This window comes from Pinus tabuliformis, chromosome 4_2 (assembly GCF_031772625.1).
Source record: "Pinus tabuliformis cultivar Carrire ecotype Pingquan chromosome 4_2, CPIR1, whole genome shotgun sequence".
In the NCBI taxonomy this organism is placed as follows: domain Eukaryota; kingdom Viridiplantae; phylum Streptophyta; class Pinopsida; order Pinales; family Pinaceae; genus Pinus; species Pinus tabuliformis.
Genome location: NC_142304.1, coordinates 78366230 through 78388071, shown reverse-complemented (window position 1 = coordinate 78388071; position 21842 = coordinate 78366230).

Here is a 21842-nt window from a genome sequence, read left to right as displayed (position 1 = left end):
CAGATCTTGAAGAAGTATGGCATGGAAGATTCAAAGCCAGTATGTACACCCATGGTTACAGGATGCAGCCTCAGTGCAAATGATGAATCAGTAGCAGTTCATCAACCAACTTATAGATCCATGATTGGGAGTTTGCTTTATTTGACAGGTACCCGACCAGACATCATGCATGCAGTCGGAATAGTTGGGAGATTTCAGGCAAATCCAAAGGAGACTCATCTTCAGGCAGTGAAGAGAATCTTCAAATATCTTCAAGGGACACAAAATTATGGATTATGGTATCCTAGAGATACAGATCTCACACTTCATGCTTATACAGATGTAGATTGGGCCGGAAGCGTGGATGACAGGAAGAGCACAAGTGGTGGTGCATTCTTTATGGGCTCCAGATTAGTATCTTGGTTCAGCAAGAAACAGAGTTCGATTGCCTTATCTACAGATGAAGCAGAATATGTGGCTGCGGCATCTTGTTGCACACAACTTCTTTGGACGATGCAGACCTTGCAGGATTTTCAAATCACTTGCACTTCACCAGTCTCTATCTTATGTGATAATACAAGTGCAATCAGCATTTCAAAGAATCCAGTCATGCACTCAAAGACCAAGCACATACCAATCAAGTACCATTTTCTTCGGGAACAAGTGCTTGAGTAGAAGGTCAAGTTGGAGTATGTTTCTTCTAAGGAACAAGTTGCTGATATTCTCACAAAACCACTGCCCAGGGAAACTTTTGAATATCTCAGACAAAAGCTGGGAGTAGTTGATGCTTCATCCTGCTGTTGAAGCTTGTCTGTTCTACAGAAAATTTGGTATACGCAAGTTACGTAAGGGATATCCGCGTATATACGCCGATTTATGTTGGGAAAGTCACGTGTATGGTGTACGCATGTTGCAGAAAGCATATCCGCGTGCATACGCCATTTTCTGCAGGAGAAGTCGCGTATATGGAGTTCTGAACAGCAAGGGCAGACTCCGGTCTGAGAAGGTCTGAGATGGGTATGCCAGATTTCTTCAGGCACAGGTTCAGGGGGGGCTTCAGGCACAGGTTCAGGGGGAGCAGCAGTAGGGGAAATTTTAAGAACCCTCCCTAAATTTATATGTATAATAAATGGGCGAATCTCCATGGTATATAGGAAAAATGGAAGGCGATTTTATCAATAATATAATATGTATATATAATTTTTTGGCGAATCTCTCATTAGGCATGGCAAATATTTTACTCAATTATAAAATCTTGTAAGATCTTGGTATTACCATGGGTCAATACCATGGGTTATCATAAACCTGGAGCTTAAAAATTACTATTAGTAATTTATAAAAATTAATAAAATTAATAGTTGATTTTTATTTTATTTTTTATTTTAACCAAGCTAAAATGTTTAACATACATTAAATTACAACATCCATTTTTACTCTTGATCCAGCCCGAGAGGGATCAAATATTTTTTCACTCTATGCTAGTGTGCATATCACGATATTTGATAGCTCTCGGGGTTAGTAGATCTAATTCCCCCATTTAAATAGGCTACATTATTTAAATAGGCTACATTCCAGGTGAATACCATGGGTCAATACCATGTGCCATTTTGGTGAATACCATGGGTCAATACCATGTGCCATTTTGGTGAATACCATGGGTCAATACCATGTGCCATTTTTATTTTTATTAATACTAATATTAGGGTTAATAATGTTTTTTTTGCATGGTATTAATAACAATCTAGTCCATGGTATTTGGCCCATAGGTTTCACCTAAATATAACACATTTTTTTTAGTGTTCGTAAGTATAAGGTGACTTATGGAGTAAATATAAAAAAATATTTTATTTGTTTACCATACCTTTCGTTTATTTATATTTTTATTAATTCACCATACATTTCTTACAAATATGGTATTTGGCCCATAGGATTCACTTAAATAAAACCTCTTTCTTGAGCCTTGATAAATAGAATGAGGGTTATGGACTAAATATAAAAAGAGGTTTTATTTATTTACCATACGTCTAGTTTATTTATATTTTTATTTATTTACCATACCTTTTGAGTAAGTATAAAAAGACGTTTTATTTATTTACCATACCTCCAGTTACTTATATTTTTATTTGTTTACACCCTCGCATGTATATAAGGTGATTTATGGAGTAAATATAAAAAATGTTTTATTTATTTACCATACCTCTCATTTATTTATATTTTTATTAATTTACCATACCTCTTTTATAAATATGGTATTTGGTCCATAGGATTCACTTAAATAAAACCTATTCTTGAAAATGGGCGAATGGATTCACTTAAATAAAATCTATTCTTGAAAATGGGCGAATAGAAGGTTGTAACTCCTAATTTCAAGGGCTAAATTTACCTTTTTTACACTCTCCCTTAGAAAAAGGTGGGCTATTTGAGGTGATTTCTAAAGATGTACTATGATACAAAATATTCGCCCACTAAAAATTTAAAACCCCTTAATTTCGCCAAAGGGCGAACATTCGCCCCTAAAATTTTCTATGAGCAGCAGGCACAGGTTCAGGGGGAGCAGATTAAAGTCTTATAAAGCATTGTTGGCATTTAGATGCTTTTGGTTCTAGTTCACAACTGTTGGTGGTTTCAGGAGAAGGAGCTCAGAAGGAAATCTTGGTTGCTGATCTAAAAGATGTGTATCAGATGTTGTTTGTGACTTTCATAAGTCTTGGTCTAGATTTGTTGTCTCTATGTCATGTATCTCTTCTGTGATATCTCTTTTATGGTGTCAAGGTCATGTAACGGCCTATGTTGGTTTCCCCACTATGCCTGGGATGAATGATGTAATATAATTGGTTGTTTCTAATGTATCCCCTCTTGGTTGGGAGTATGGATGTATGTATTGAGTCTTTTGGTAATAGGAAGGTCCCTTATGGTGTATAAGTCTTGGTTCCTTTGAAGAACATCTTCTGCAGATCTTGCCTACAGTCAGAGGAAGCATGTTTCAGCACAGCCAAGCAAAGATATCAGCATGTACTCAGGGGGAGCACAGCCCTTTGCCCTTGATGACAAAGGGGGAGAGTGATTTGATTTCGTATTGTTGCCATCAAGTCCAAAGGGGGAGATTGTTGGCATTATGAGACAAGTGTTGTCCTTGATGGCAAATCACACTGATAACAAATCATAGTGCAGAAGGATTGCAGCAAGGAATTGATGATCAGTCTACAAGTATGAAGAAAAATATATACATGTACACGCTGGTTGGCTTCAGTAAAAGCGCGTGTATATGGAAAACTTATCTTTGGTCCACGACGGTTATTCCTTGGAAGTTGTGCCTATGGTTTTGGACCTTGGTGTCTCGACGGACATGTTGATCCCTAGTTTTTGAAGATGATGGTATTGGATTTCTATGTTTTTGGCTCTTGGTATTGAATAAGGCCTAAGGCTATATAAGGAGAAGGAAATCATTAGGCAAGGGTATCTGAAAAAAGTCTTGAATATCTGATGAATTATTAGATCCAGTATGCAGGTTATTGGTTGATGAGGTATTGCTTGATCTGAGCTAAGGAGAGATCTCACCGGTTGATGGAGAACTAGATCTAAGGAGAGATCGGGATCAAATGGTTTGAAATGAACTATCTTTATATGGTTGATTATGCATATTTCTAGATCTGCATACTGACGCAATGTTATGTTCTGGGTATAACTGAAATCTGGTACAGCTGCAAGTTATGAAAAATTATTTTTAGATCTGTACGCAGGTTGTCTTCGGTAAAACCGCGTGTATACGCGGGTTGCCTTCATTATAGTAGCGTATATCTTTTGAACCTTTATTTTTGGGTTGCAGCTGGATCTGACTGTTATTGCAGAGTTCTGTAGTCTACTCTGTGTTCTGGTGACTGGGTTTGACAGGGTTTCAGTGGTTCAGTGTTTCAAAGATTGATGATGCTAGTATTGTTTGTTTTCTGATTTGTGAATGAATCATGGTCTTCAGATTGTAATGTTGTGCTTCAGGAGTATCCAGTCTGAAAATTGATGAAAAGTGGTACCTGAAGGAAAGAAGATTGTAGGCCAACACCTACGTACTAGTATCTTAGCTAGTACAAGAGCAAAGGGGGTTGGAGCTCCCTTCCAAGGAAGTTTGGAGAACGAGAGAAGGTTGAAGCCTTCTGCAGGTTGTAGCCTACGTACTGGTATAAGGCTGCACCAGTACAAAATATTGTAAACTGAAGTTCTTATTAAAGAAAGATAGAGACGAATTGCAGCAGGTGGTTTTCACCCACATTGGGTTTCCACCTTATATCATGGTGTTCATGTGTGTGCCTTTTGTGTGATGATCTGTTCTGCTATACTGCATCGGTTTACTCTTAATATGATGAATAATGTCCTGATGCATTTAACTGAAGATAAACTAACTGAATTATAAGATTTATGGTTATACGCTGGTTTCTTTAGACACAGTAGCGTGTACACGCAGGTTCACTTAACTGAAGTAGCGTATATGTTTCTGAGCATTGAAAAAGTTTTATTGATTTGATAATACTGATTCACCCCCCCCCCCCCTCAGCATTATTTCCAACAATAAGTACCCTGTCTGCTGGATCACTCCAATTGATGGGAGTGTTACAACTCTATCCATACAATGCCTCGAAAGTACTCATCCTCAAAGACTCATGATAACCATTATTGTATGCAAACTCTACCAATGGAAGATACTCCTCCCATTTGCTCTGCTAGTGCATCACATACATCCTCAGCATATCCTCCAAAATCCTGCTGACCCTCTCTGTCTAACCATTTTTCTATGGATGATAAGTTGTACTAAAGGCCAACTCTATACCCAAGCCTGCAAATATCTCCTTCCAAAATTTGGAAGTGCACTTTGCATCCCAGTCCAACACAATCTTCTTTAGAACACCATGTAGCCTCACTATCTCTCTAATGAACACCTATGCTACCTCACTGGCTGAATATGTAGTCTTCACCAGAATGAAGTGGGCTATCTTGCTCAACCTGTCCACCATAAGAAATAATAGAATCATGTTGTCTCACTGTCCTAGGAAGACCTATGATGAAATCCATAGAAATGACCTCCCATTTCCATTTTGGAATCGCAATAGGCTATAGCAGACCACCTGGATGCTTGCATTCCACCTTTACCTGTTGATTTTCTAAACATCTAGACACAAACTCTACCACTTTCTTCTTCAGATTCGGTCAATAGTAAAACTTCTTGACCACCATCAATGTCTTATGATATCCTGGATGACCCGAATATGGTTTCACATGAAACTCCCTCAAGATAAGCTTCTTGAGCTCACTCATTAGGGGAATTTTGAGGTCTAAAATGGGCCTTCTAAGGAAATTATAAAATAATAGTGGAAATAATAAAATAATATAAGATTACATCATCAAAGTTTAGAGGGAAAAAAGGAAAAACTATTTTTTCAACTCGTATTTTTAATTTATCTCCCTATGGGTTTATTCAAATTTCAAGTAGGAACACTCATTGGATGTAGAATTCAATTTCTCATCCAAGGAGTACCCATGTTTCATGCTTCTGATGGACCCTGCTACATGGAAAATGAGAAATACATGGAAAGCATGATTGCAATCACATTTTTTCATGTATTTCTCATTTTTCATGTAGCAGGGTCCATCGAAAGTATGCAACATGGGTACCCCTTGGATGGTGAATTAATTTTTGCATCCAATGAGTACTTACGCTTGAAATTTGAGTAAAACCTTAGGGAGATAAGTTGAAAATACGAGTTGAACAAGTACTTTTATTATTTTATTATTTTTTAATCTTTTTACTTTTTTACTCCAAAAATCAGGAATCATCCCCCATGGTTGACATCATCATCTTGAATCCTATTGTTTCTTATAAATTTTATTTTGGTTGCACATTTTTCTTAGGAGGCCCATTTTAGACCTCAAAATTCCCCTAATGGCAATTTGACACGTAGATCCTGTCTTGAAACTTCACCAAGCCATCTTCCATGAGATGATAGTCCACATCCCGATCACTTGTACCTTCACCTTCACCTGTACTTGTACTCTGCTGTAACCTGTGCATAATATCCATGTATTTGTCATCTCGCTCTCCTTCCTGCAAGATCTTATCCAGTAACTCTATCCCATAGGAGCTTGTATCTATTATATGATTTACCTATACCTTCCTGCTAAGAGCATATGCAACCCAGTTCTCCTTCCCTTTGATGTATCTGATCTCAAAGTTGAACTGACTAAGGGTAGCCAACCATCTAGCTTGCCTGGAATTTAGATTTGGTTGGTCAAACAAATACCTCAACCCACTATGATCACTCGTCAATGTAAACCTCCTGCCCAAAAGATAATGTCTCCACATCTTCAATGCATGTATAATCATTACTAGCTCAATATCATGCGGTGGGTAGTTTTTCTCATTCTCATTCAGTTTCCATGACTCATAGAACATTACCTATCCTTCTTGCATGAGAACTCCACCAAATCTCCTCTTGCAATCATCTACACACACTACAAACTCCTTGTCTAGATCCAAAATATTTAGCACTGGAGAATGTGTCAACAACTGCTTAAGCTGCTCAAAACTATCTTCACATTCCACTATCCATTCAAACTTCTTCCCTTTCTGCAACAATGATGTGATAGGATATGCAATGTGTGAGAAGTTCCTGATGAACCTCCAATAGTAACCTGCCAATCCCATGAATGATCTCACTTCATCTACATTCTTAGGATCTACCCATTCAATGATGGCCCTTATCAAGTAGTGTTCCTTAGTCTAAAAGAAGCTACACTTGCTAATCTGAGCATACAACTGATGCTCTCTTAGCAATCTCAACGCTGCTGCTAAATGTTCGGCATGTTCTTCCTCATTCTTAGAATATACTATTATGTCGTCAATCAATACAATAACAAACTTGTCCAAATAATGACACAACACACTATTTATCAAACACATTAATATAGATGGAGCATTAGTCAAACTGAATGGAACAACAACAAAATCATAATGCCCACACTTGGTCCTAAATGTAGTCTTGAAGATATCCTCTTCCTTGATGTGTCCCTGATGTTATCCCAATCTCAAGCCAATCTTAGAGTGCACTCCTGCTCCCTTTAGTTGATCGAACAAGTCCCCGACAATGGATATTTGTTCTTGATGGTCACTTTGTTCAACTACCTATAGTCAATGCACAATCTAAGAGTACCATATTTATTTTTCATGAACAACGCTGGTGCACCCCAAGGTAATACACTCTGCCTAATGTAAACCTTGTCCAACATTTCCTTTAGCTGCAAATTTAACTCAACCAACTCTGGTGTGCTCATCCTGTAAGGTGCTTTCGATGTTGGAGTTTCCCCTGGCACCAACTCAATAGAAAATTCTACCTTCCTGTGAGGTGGAAACTCTAAAATGTCCTCAGGTAATACATCTCAAAACTACTGCACTACTAGGTACCCACTCAACACATTTTCATCCTCAACCTCCTTACCCTTTTCACTGGAAATGTGCATTGAAAACCTCACACAACCTTTTCTGCAATTACACTTAGCCTACATAGCAGTAATCATCCTCACTGATGTAGGCTTCTTCTTTACCTACATGGTCCTCTTTTCCCCACTATCATCCACACACTCAATGCCCTTGTCGAAACAATCCACTTTGGTTTTGTGAAGGTATATACAATCCATACCCAAAAGCATACTATACAAACCCAATGGAAATACATTAAAATGTGATGTTGTAGGCATACCACTCAACTCAAATGCACAAGCACTTACCCAATGGTGAATTTGCTTCTTTGTACTTGTAGCCAACTATACCAACCAAGATTATGCATGCACTTCTTTTCTAAAACCACACTTATCCACCAGGTTAGGATTAATATAACTATAATTAGATCCAGGATCAATCAAAATAGAAACAACCTGATCAAAAAATTTACAGTCCATCTCAATGATCGATGCATGATGATTCATCTACATGTTTTCCACAACTGCATAAATCCGAGGAACTATATGACCAACATCACCAAATGTATGCACCTCCTAAGTACTGTATATTTGGCGTCTACCACCTCTTTGATACTATGAACAATCATTCTTATGATGATCCTTACCACATATCCAACACTGCAATGGTTCCCTACCACTGCCTCTAGCATGATGCTCTCCATGTCCCTTTTCAACTGTATTAAATCTCTTGTAAGGAACCGAATTATCTTTCTCACTTTCTTCTTTAGGCCTTCCTCGCTTTAGTGTCCATTTTCCCTTAGATTCCTCATTTCTTTTCAAGTCATGCTTCAACTCAACTTTTCACTTCGACTGCTCATAACAATGCTTCAACTTTCGGATGGCATCCTCCAACAATCTAGATTCATCGAACTAAATATGATCTAAGTATGCAACTACCAATCCACTGATGAATCTCTAAACCTTGGCCTTATCCTCTCTAAGGTAAAGCACATATCTCAACAACTCGAGAAATATGCTAGTATACTCCTCATTTATCATAGAACCCATCCACAACTCATAGAACTCCTTAACTCTATCATCATAATACGTCTCAGACAAGTACATATTCTTGAAGAGCCTTTCAAAGGCATGCCAAGTCAAATAATCCTCATGTATGTCCTTGAAATTCTTCATGTCTTCCCACCAAATATACGCTTTACCTTTGAGACTAAAAAGGTCTATTCTTTCTTTCATGTTTTCTGAGTAATCATGCAATCTAAATAATTTCCTCGTCCCAAGCAACCAAGCCTCCACATCTTGCAATTTCTTCATCTCTCCATCAAAGGTAAGTGGCTTTCCCTTCTTGAACTCATTCGTCAAGTATCCCCTATCATTTATCCTATACAGATAATAATGATGATGATCATGATGTCTATCAGAACCAGAACTAGAGTAATATATGTGTCTTTCACCCCTCCTATCTAGAGTGTCCAATATCCTGCCATCTTTGATAGTGTTAGATTTATCTGACCTATGTCTACTATGAGACCTGCTGCCATATGTCCCATTAGTTCTATCATCATGTCCATGGCTGATCCAAAGAGGTCCCTGTCATTGTAAATCTGACAAACTCTTAAGTAATATCACATTCACCTCTGCTTGTTTCTCTTGTGCCTACATGATTTTTTCATTGTCTAATTTGCAACTCATTATTTCTTCCTTCAAGCTTCTCAATGTTTCTACCAAGTCATAAGACTTCTCCACACCACATTGCCCATCTGATGCATAGGGATATTCTATGTAGTCTACAACCTTGCTAGCCATCTGATCTCTTTCTTGCAAGGCATACTATGTCAGCTAAACCAAATCACCATAAATGAATGTACCTTAGCATACTCGGGGAGGATACCTTGTCTGCAATATCATCAAATCAGTGTGATGAATGTACAACATAACCACAATAACATATAGACATATATCAATAAGCGCATCAACTCATAACCATCATACTAGCTAGGGTCCATTCATCAATGCAAGTCCATCTCAACAATGCGTGCTATGACCTCATGCATGACAACAAGCATTACTCTAGTATACAGATGGCCTCATGAAACTATCCACCTGCATAAGCAATTCCTAATCAACTACACATATGCATAACCGCATGTAGTTGAGCATAAGCGATCAATTCTTGTAATCAACCTACAAGATTGATGCATGTAATTAAATAACCAAGAATACAACCCAATGTACAAGGATGTAATCAAGTTGCATATAATTGTATAACCAGTCATATACTCATGACGATGCATTCCATAAAATCAACATCAAGTTCCTCATGATAACCTTACTACTACCATGATCAATATGATTCGGTGCAACAAGCACATGGAACAAAAGTGTAAGAGCCACACACAACTGACATGCATGAATCACCAACACATTCACCCATATATGTAGCACCAGATATGACCCAAAGAGAGCGCAACCATGCTATGATACCAATCTGTAACACCCCCTCCTACGTCTACCCAAAGTAACCATGCCAACTGGGTAAACATGAGGAGAGATGCTACTACAATCAGATTTGACCAAGGAAATATTTAAGGATGGAAATTTTTCTTTAAGTTTAAAAACATTGGCGAATCTCACTAATCCGTAATATGCAAACTATAAAAATTTTATTGATATATTTGTAAAATTATTCAAATTTATAATTATAGTATCTATATAATGTTGGCAATTTTTAAGGGAAAATAATTTTATATTCTAAAATTTGGGTGAATCGACTTTTATAAAATTGGAAATTGGCAAATCTTTTTTGTGGAAAAATCATGGAAAATCAGCCCACTGGGCGAACATTAGCCCCTAAACGTTTCCATGGATTCGGCCTCCTATGTCACCTTAAGGAAGTGGAATCGATAGAAAATTGGATATAGTCATCCAATATCATCAAGAGAACCCTCAGGAGACAAGTCAGCCACTCAGACAACCTGTCCCTGAGTTGCACTACTCTTTTCCAGCTCTTAGGACATAGTCGCTCTCATGCTATGGGCTAGGGAGCATCCAGCAACCTAAAGTCACTCTCATAGGCCTACCTTCTAGTGACCGTGGACCAGAATTGCCAGTATTGTGCTAACGACCTCAAGATTTAAGCCACTTTTCTAGCCCAGAACCTTGGCCTATGCCCAGAACTTGTTGTAACTTCCAAAATTCATTAAAAACATAATAAAAATCTTGATCAATCAAAAATCACCCTCAGAACTAGGCCTGAGCATCCCGAGCCACGATTGACATTATTTCAAACACTTGGCATCAATGCAACCTATAGGTCTAGGATATAAGACAAAGAATAAATGACATAAACAACTTATGAAACATAACTAGAAGGATCACCTCCTTCTCTATTGAACTACTACATCATCAATTAGGTCTTGCATCCATCCATTTAATAGTTACAAGTAAATATATGAAATAACCATGACATCAACCAATCATTCAACCATGCTTATAACCAGCATACAACCATCTAAATATAAAAGACATGACAACCATTAAATCCACATATAAATCCATGAAAAAGTAAGAGAAATTAGCTATTATTAATCATAGGAAAATCTGACCAGGTTCGGGACTTCCACGTACCACCTGACCATAGACATGGCTAAACTAAATTTCTCTTTCAACCAGTCATCCCCATGTCATATTACAAGCATGAATGTGAGATCTCATAGAACAAAAAATCCAAGAGAAACCAAGGGAATCTAGAGGTTAAACAACCTCCAGCCTCACCAAATTGTAATCACACCAAAATCATTACTCTGATCACAACCGAACAAAACTTGGAATGCCATCCAGAATCCATCACTCTCCTTGAGGAATTTTCTGTCTCCTCGTATCTCAGGACTTACTACAATCTAAACCTAGATCAATAGGCCCTAATCCAAGACTTCTCCCTTAGGATTTACTGTGTATCTCGCCAAAACTGGACAAGCGATTCTTAAGCCCTTGGGAACAAACCTTGAGACCACCTTTGCCCTAGATTCCAAAATCCATCCAGAAATTCCAAAGTTCCAAAAATGAAATAAACATCCCAAAAAACCATGGCATCCAGAAAAAGGCTAAGCTAGGCTAAAATCCACTATCATAAACCGGGAAAACCATGCCACTGATAACAAGAGAACCATACAACAACATTCAAAGCCATGCATGTCCAAACTAGCTAGGAAATCACACATGCAAAAGCTTACCTGCAAGTATTCCTGTTGAAGTTGCTTGATCCTACTTTCCTTTCCTTAATCCTTGCTTGCTTTTCTTTTCCTTTCCTTGCTCCAAACTAGAGTGCTCCAAGGAAACGCTAAGTGACCAAGAGAGTGAGAGAGAGAGAATAATGAGAGAGCTCCAAAATTGAACTTAACAAAAGCCATGAACTGATCCTCAGAAGCCTTTTTAAGCATGAGGCCTCTAACTTCTTCATTTTCCATTAATTTCCTTCAATTTCATCCTGACATAGAATCTATGACCTTTCACCTTACTTTTCTCCTAATTTCCTTTATTTTCATAAATAAATGTGCCAAAATTCCTTTTTTCCCTTTTAATGCCTTTGCCTTAGCCTTTGCCAATTTTCCTTAGCTAAAGCACACATCCAGTGATGCCCATTAGGATATATTTTCCCAACATTCAGCTTGGAATATGTATCCCTTACGCGTGGTCTTATTTTTCCTTTATTATGTTTTATTACACTAACTTTTCACTAGGGTTGTTACATCGTTCTTCAGAGTTTGTGATTTTTGTAGTCTTTTGTGATTTTCCGTCATCTTTCATCATCTTTTGTGATATTTTGCAATTTTTCGTCATATTTTAAGATGTTTCATGAACTTTCACGATATTTCATCATGTTTCGTCAACTTTTGTCCTCTTTCGTGATATTTTGCGATCTTTCACTATCTTTCATGATCTTTCTTTATCTTTTGTGATATTTTGCATTCTTTTACCATTTTTCATCAACTTTCATCATCTTTTGTGATCTTTCATTATCTTTCATCATATTTTAGGATGTTTTGAAGATATTTCATGATCTTTGAATATCTTTCATCACATTTCATGATCTTTCATGATGTTTCATGATTTTCCATCATCTTTCATGATTTTTTGTCATCTTTCATGATCTTTCGTTATCTTTCAAGATCTTTTGTCATCTTTTGTTATCTTTCACAGTCTTTCGCTATATTTCATGATATTTCTTAACATTTTATGATATTATTTGTTCTTTTGTGATTTTTAGTCATCTTTCATATTCTTTTGCAATGTTTCATTATCTTTCATCATCTTTTAGGATGTGTCATGTTCTTTCACGATCTTTCGTGATCTTTCATGATCTTTCATCATCTTTTGTGATTTTTCATCATCTTTTGCAACATTTAATCATCTTTCAAGATATTTCATCATCTTTTAGGGTTTTTTTATGGTCCTTCATAATATTTCATGAGATTTCATCATAGTTTAGAATGTTTCATGGTCATTCATCATTTTTTACGATCTTTCATCATCTTTCCTAATCTTTTTGCATCTTTTGTGATTTTTCATTATCTTTTGTCAACTTCTTCAATCTTTCATGGTCTTATGTGATTTTTCATGATGTTTCATAATATTTTGTGATCTTGTATGATCTTTCACTATCTTTCGTAATCTTTCATGGTTTTTCGTCATTTTTTTCATCTTTTGTAATATTTCGTCATCTTTTTCGAACTTTCGACATCTTTCACGACCTTTCAAGATATTTCATGATTTTTTAGGATCACTCGCGATAATTCGTGATATTTCAAGATATTTCATCATATTTTGTGATCTTTCATCATCTGTCATGTTTTTCGTCATCTTTTGTGATCTTTCGTCTTCTTTCACAATCCTTCATCATCTTTCGTGATCGTCTATCATCTTTTGTGTTTTTTTTAATCTTTCACCATATTTTGCCATCTTTCAAGACCTTTTGTCATATTTTATGATATTTCATGGCATTTCATGATCTTTCATGATATTTCTTCAACTTTTATGATATTTTGCATTCTTTTGCGACTTTTCGTCATATTTCTTTATCTTTTGTGATCTTTAATGATCTTTTGTCATCTTTTAGAATGTTTCATGATCTTTCACGATCCTTCATGATGTTTCATCATCTTTCATGATTTTTTGTCATCTTTTAGGATGTTTAATGGCCTTTCACAATATTTCATGAGCTTTTGGCATATTTTAGGATGCCTCACGATCTTTTGTTGATTTTCACAATCTTTTGTTATCTTTTGTGATCTTTCTTAATATATTGCGATATTTCATGGTCTTTCATGGTCTTTCATGATTTTTCATGATCTTTCATCATATTTTGTGATCTATTATAGTATTTCACGATCTTTCATAATATTTTATGATTTTTCATTGTCTTTCATGATTTTCCATCATATTTCGCGATCTTTCATCATCTTTCAAGATATTTTGTCATCTTTCGTGATTTTCTATCATATTTCACAATCTTTCATCATATTTCATGATCCTCCGTCATCTTTCGTGATTTTTCGTCATCTTTCATGATCTTTGTTCATCTTTCAATATATTGTCATATTTCGTGATATTTCGTGGTCTTTCATGATATTTCTTCTTCTTTTGAGATATATTACATTCTTTTTTTATTTTTCATCATATTTCATCATCTTTTGCAATATTTCATGATCTTTTGTCGCCTTTTGGGATGTTTCACGATCTGTCGTGATCTTTCACAATGTTTTGTCATATTTCGTAAATTTTCGTCATTTTTTGCAATATTTCATCATCTTTCAATATATTTCATCATCTTTTAAGATGTTTCATGGTATTTCACAATCTTTCGTGAGTTTTTGTCATAATTTAGGATGTTTCATGGTTTTTCGTAGTCTTTCATGATCTTTTGTAGTCTTTCATGATCTTTCATGGTCTTTCACTATGTTCCATGATCTTTCATGATATTTTGAGATCTTTTATGGTCTTTCACGATCTTTCGTCATCTTTTAGATCCTTCACGATATTTCATGATGTTTCATCATCTTTCATGTTTTTTCATCATCTTTCGCGATATTTTGTCATCTTTAAAGATATTTTGTGATCTTTTATGATATTTCGTCATCTTTTAGGATGTTTCATGATCTCTTGTCATCTTTCACAATATTTCATCATATTTTCCCACAATTTGTGATCTTTTGCAATCTTTCATGACCTTTCGTCATCTTTCCTTATATTTCGTCATGTTTCACGATCTTTCAAAACATTTTGTGATTTTTTATTATCATCCATGATCTTTTGTGAGCTTTTAAGATCTTCCATCATGTTTTGTGATCTTTCATCATCGTTAGTGATTTTTCGTCATCTTTTGTGATTTTTCGTCATCTTTCGTGATTTTTCATCATCTCTCACAATCTTTCGTCATCGTTCATGATCCCCCGTCATCGGTCATGTTTTTTCGTCATCTTTCACGATATTTCTCCATCTTTCAAGATATTTTTTCATCTTTCATGATATTACATGGTATTTCATGATTTTTCATTATATTTTTTCATCTTTTATGATATTTTGCATTCGTTTGTGATTTCTTCATCATCTTTCATTATCTTTTGCAATATTTCATGATCTTTTGTCATCTTTTAGGATGTTTCATGAGTTTTCGCGATATTTCGTGATGCTGTCATATTTAATGATTTTTCATCATCTTTCACAATATTTCGTCATCTTTTAGGATGTTTCATGGTCTTTCACAATATTTTGTGAGCTCTCGTCATATTTTAGGATGTCTCATGGTCTTTCATTGAATTTCACAATATTTTGTCATCTTTTGCGATCTTTCATGGTCTTTCGTCATTTTTCATGATCTTTCGTCATATTTTGCGACATTTTGTTATTTCACGATCTTTCGTCATCTTTTTTTATTTTCATCCTCTTTCGTTATTTTTCGTCATTGTTTGTGATCTTTCGTCATCTTTCAAGATATTTTGTCACCTTTCATGATCTTTTGTTATCTTTCATGGTATTTCGTGAACTTTCATGTTTTTTCTTCATATTTTGCAATATTTTGGGCTCTTTTGCTATTTTTCATCATCTTTCATCACCTTTTGCAATCTTTCATGATCTTTCGTCATCTTTAAGGATGTTTCACAATCTTTCATGATGTTTCGTCATCTTTCGTGATTTTTCATCATCTTTCACAATCTTTCGTCATATTTCAAGATCTTTTGTCATATTTCGTGATTTTTTGTGATCTTTCATGATATTTTGTGATCTTTTATGATCTTTCATGATCCTTCTTGATCATTCACGATGTTTCTTCATAAGTTTCATGATTTTTCATCATCTTTCACAATATTTCGTCATCTTTTATGACCTTTGGTATTTCGTGATCTTTCTTCATCTTTCAAGATCTTCCACAGTCTTTCATCATCTTTCCTGATCTTTTGGGATGTTTCACATTACTTCACCATCCTTCGCGATATTTCATTATCTTTTATGACATTTCATCATATTTTGCGATATTTCATCTTTCATGATCATTTAGGGTGTTTAATGATATTTCGTGCAGTTTCATGGTCTTTCATCATATTTCGTAGTCCTTTATGATATTTCATCTATTTTGTCATCTTTCGTGATCTTTTGAGGTCTTTCATGATCTTCTGCAATCTTTCATGATCTTCTGCTATCTTTCATGATTTGCCAATCTTTTGCGATCTTTCATGATTTTTTGCCGTATTTAGTCATATTTCATGATTTTTGTGATATTGAATGATTTTTCGTCATCTTTTGTCATCTTTCACGATCTTTCATAATCTTTCGTGATTTTTTAGGATCTTCATATTTTGTAATATTTCATCATGTTTCTCGATCTTTTGTCATCTTTCACGATATTTCGTGATTTTTTAGGATCATTCACGATATTTTATGATCTTTCAAGATATTTCATGATCTTTCATAATCTTTCATAATCTTTTATGATTTTTTTTATCGAGTCATTGAGTATTATTTCCATCCCTCATCATGTCTTATTTTACATGAAGACAACTCTTCAAATCAGCTTGCTCATGAAATTTCTTTGATTCATACATCTTCATATTTGCGATCAGAAGAATATTTCAACTTGAGTAAATTGGTTGTTGAAGTTGAGAAATCTGGTCAAATCAGTAAGAGAGATGGCTGAAATCCGGTCAATAGTGGTCTTACTGAATCTAGTTGTATCATCTACCCTCACACCATGCATGATCTGATTCAATATTCAAAATGTGATTTTAGAATGCTTGAAAGTTACGGGACTTTCCAGGGAGTTGAGACAATTCAAATTTTGTTGATGGTTTATGTTAGGATCTCGCAACAATGATAAGCACCCCGAACTAAGTCGAATATGGTTTCTCTCGCGAAATCCTTCTCTTTTCATGGTTTCTATCAATGAAAAAATATTTTTGAAAGATGTTTGGTATTTCGAATGTAATCTTTCAAACTTTCAAGATCTTACTTCTGATTGGATTCAAGAATCTTCTTCAGCTCATTAATCTTCATGCAAATATCTTGCATCAAATTTGGGTTTGGAATGTGTATCTCTCATAAATTCATGGAACTATGAAGTTGATCACCTCAAAGAAAATCTTTGGTGAAATGAATCATATCTATTAGATTTATTTCATGATGAGAAGCTCCTAGTTTTCCTTGTGAATATCATATCATGAATCTTGTTCTTCATCACACCTGAAATCCTCTTGAGTGCGAATGAATGCATGAGTTATTGTGCGAATCAAATTCTTTTTTGTTCATTGTATCTTGACTAGTTTCATGTGTTTGTTGTACTAACATTAGCTTTCACTTATTTCTATGATTACAATCCTAATGTAGTGTGTTACTAGTTACAAAGAAATATTTTGTTACATTCATCATGCGAAGAAGATGATTCTATTATTCAAAGAATTTTCGAAACTATTCAAATTGATTTATCTTGGTTGATTACAAACTGGGAATTTGATGCCTTAATTGGCCCATTTGATCATCACTCTTACTATGATGAATTTCATTTGTTTTATCATTTTTCCACCATTATATCCAATGATAGTTATTTTACATCCTTTGATCCTCATGGTTCAACATCTCACTATTTAGATACTTGTTGAGTAGTTGAGGCACTTCATCTTTCGATGATGGCCATGTTGGGTCCTCACTATCATGACATATCGGCTGAATATGATCAGATCAATTGTCTCTCACACGATTCTCATTTTGACCCTATGCTTCTAGTTTAAAATTCATCTTTTCAAGGATTTTAGGGTTTTCAAGAGGATTTTTTGAGTTTCACGATCCAATCTAGCATTACCTGAAAGAATCTTAATTAGTAAGCCCTTTTGTTAATAACAAGTTTTAGTCTTTTCTCATGATTGTTAAAGTGGATGTCACAGATGAAGGTGCATTCACAAGAAATTTCCAAGGTTTGTTTAGCTATGATCTTCATCAGAAACGTAAGAATGTGAATTGGTTAAAAGTAGTAACCGTATGACGTATCTTTCAGCTGACATGCAAGACCTTCTGTTTTTTGTGCAAGTTATAACATCTCTTATCTTTTCCATTGCACATTGATTTATATTTTTATTAATTGATCGCATATGTTTGATTGCAAGTTGGGAAAAATTATGGTGGCTACATTGGAAATTAGATTATATGTGACCCTAACCTTCTAGATGGTTAGGTTAGGATTAGGTCTAATTGCATTTTAATTTACCTACACATTCATCCCAAATTTGTTTCCTATAGTTTGTCTCATGTTTTTTGGTTTTGGTATTGCATCATGTTTTTCTTTAGCCAATTTTTTTCTTGTCTTCTAGTTTTCTTTCCTTGTTGTGTAGTTTCTTTCCTTTCATGCTATGAGACCTTGCATGAAGATGCTCTATTGGATCAAAAGGGATTGTGGCAAAGTAGAAAAGGACTTTGTGACACTGTAATATTAGGTTAAATCTCTATCCTTATTCCTTGTCATGGTTACATCTTTTGGTTGATGATGTTCTGACGTAAAATACGTTCCTTGTGTTAAGAAATCCTTGTGTTGAACCATGATCACCATGTCTATTCTAAAAACGTCATGCCTACACTCAAGTTTTTATGTTTCTTTGTTTTCATGAGAGGAAATCTAAATGAGAAAACCAATATTAGAGATATTATACATGATTCTATTAAGGGACAACCTCTCCTTCTCTCAATAAGTAGGGATCCCTCTTTCACCCATGAAATAAATAAGTGTCGATGCACAGTCCTATATAAAATAACAAATAAAGGTGAAAGAAGAGAAAGGCTTCCTACGTAGAGAGGTCATTAGGGGAATTTTGAGGTCTAAAATGGGCCTCCTAAGGAAATTATAAAATGATAGTGGAAATAACAAAATAATATTAGATTACATCATCAAATTTTATAGGGAAACAAGACAAAACTGATTTTTCAACGCCCATTTTCAACTTATCTCCCTATGTTTTAACTTAAATTTCAAGTGGAAACATTTGTTGGATGCATAATTTGACTCCTCATCCAAGGAGTACCCATGTTTCATACTTTTGATGAACCCTACTACACAAAAAATGACAAATACATGAAAAACATTATTGCAATCACATTTTTTTATGTATTTCTCATTTTCTATGTAATAGGGTCCATTGAAAGTATGAAACATGGGTAATCCTTAGACGGGGAATTAAATTTTTCATCCAATGAGTAATTTAGCTCGAAATTTGAGTAAAAACTTAGGGAGATAAGTTGAAAATACGAGTTGAAAAGGCAGTTTTATTATTTTATTATTTTTTAATCTTGTAGTTTTTTACTCCAAAAATGGTGAATCTTCCTCCATGGTTGACATCATCATCTTGAATCTTATTGGTTCTTATAAAGTTTATTTTGTTGGTACATTTTTCTTATGAGGCCCATTTTAAACCTCAAAATTCCCCTAATTCGGAAGCAAGCAATTTCGTCGGGGTACTGTCCAGGCTTGTTGGCAGTAGAGAAATGTTTGTGTCCTTGAAGTGACTTTGTCGGGGTACTGTCCAAGCTTACTAGCAGTGGAGAAACACCAAATATGAAAAACTATACTCTGAAAATCTAAAGCGTGTGAACTTCATTATCCCATCCTGATTCAAAACATTGTGTGATTGGTGATCTTATGCTTGTGTTTAACCGAGAAAAGGAATGAATGGGACCATGTTTATGCACGAGGTAGGTGGGGAATCCATGGTAATATCAACAATGAATCAATACTTCCTGAAGAAATAGACCCTACATGAAATAATTGACTAAGGCAGAGAAGCCAGAGTTATAATAGTGGGTTGCCAAGTGTTGTCGCTATGACAAACACCCTCCAAAATTTTGTCTATACTCGAATTATGGAGCCTACTATGGATCTTACAATCGGTCATTTTGTGGTCACTCCTTGATAGGTCAAAGTCACTTTCTCTCACAAGCTCAGTTTGGAATGAGTTCATGAGTGCATTATTTTATGAAATCTTGAACAAGCACAACACAATCCATCAAGATAATATTTTTGCAAAGTTCAACCCATTTTGGAAGTGAGTGCATATTTTTATTAACAATCCCTCACTTTTAGCTGTGTTTGTACTTATATTTTGGTGATTTTTTCAAACTATCTCTTTTATGCACCTTCAATGTTGCGAGTGTCAATTTCACACTTTCGACTATCTCTTTTTCTTGGTTTTACTTTAATTAGTGTTAGATTAATGTTATATTCACTATGGCATGTGTCACTTTCACTATCATTCGCATATCGCAAGTGTCGTTCCCCCTTTTCTCTTCATAAAGTAAATGTCATCTTTTGGAATATAGAGTGTCACACAAAGCACGAAACCTATTTTTAGTGTGTTTCATGGGGTTATAATTGCATCAATGAGTTGTACTTATCATGTAAACATGTATCACACTCATTCCCAAAGTTTAGAGCTTTGTCATACAAGTGTCGTCCCGATCATCACAAAATGTATATTTGGTGTCACACTTATCGTAAGTCATCACAAATCTATCGCACTGACGAAAGTATGTTGATCATGTGTTTTGGATGATATATGTTATGTTTTCAAGTGATCTAAGCATGTGATCACAATAAAGTCTTGTCACTGTTCACATTAGTTGTATGGATCCCACGCTTAGTCAAATTTGGAAAAATTCCTTACCACACAACCTAATGTTAGGCCCCTATAATACTAATGTATTCCCTCATCTCTATTGTTAGTGTAGCCCCCTTATTTTTATTTTTGTGCCCATGTAGTCCCCATATCATTATTATTGTGCCCCATAGAATCCCACTATTGTTATTATTGTTCCCTTACATTATTATTGTTATGTCAGCTCTAATTATATTGTGAACCCTTAGACTCTTATATATAGAAAGGAGGTTTTTTCATTTGAATCATCTAATAATTTTTCATTTGTGTAATGCAAAGGAGTTTTCCCCCTCGAAGAGGCTAATTTTGAAGTTGTTGATCTATCTCTTATTCTATTTTGTGAGCTGGTTGCATAACAATTGGTATCAGAGCTTTGAATTCTAGGGTTTCACTCATTCAAACAATACATATTGGAATTTTCGCTATAAAATTTTTCTATGAAGTTTCAGAAGCTGAAATTTTTACTCCATGGAGAATAAATCTCAAAGATATTTTTATAAAATTTTTAGATCTTGGTTCCCTATATGTTTGGAGATAAGCTCTGAGCAAGTTATGGTTTTTGCGGGCTCCAGAATTCTATCTCAAACAAGTGACCTAGGGAAAATCGTTATAATTTTTGTTTTAGGCAGCAGATTTGCATTCTATAAAAAGTGGATGAAATTTAACAAACTATAGTTTTTCGTGTAGAAATTGCAAGGCTGAAGGTTGAAAAATTGACATGAGGAATCCTTCACTCTACAAACCGATCCATAATCAAGTCAATCTGGGAGATTTGGCATAACTCTTTCTTGAAGAATCCAATATCGATTAGACTTGTGGGGGGAAAGAGGACTCAGAGAAATACCACAGGAAGAAATTTTGGAACTTGGAGATCCGACATTACAATTACAATCATTTCAAGATAGAGCGCCTAAAAGAAAGAAAAACGTGTGCATTTTTTTTTTAAATTGAAATAACTTTTGTTTGAAAAATAAGTTTGAAGTGATTCAAAGGGCATAGTGAAACATAGATATCATTGCTTGATTTAAAAATTCCTTGAAGCAAGAAAAAACACCTAGTAAGAAACCAAAAGGCTTACTATGACACATGAATAAGAGGAAGAAATGCAACATGATATATCAAAATTATGAGGCCAAGTGCAACAAATTTCTCTCTCACAAAGAGTAACCAAAAATGAAATGGAAGATAAGATGGATGGTTTGAAGAATAGTTTAAAAT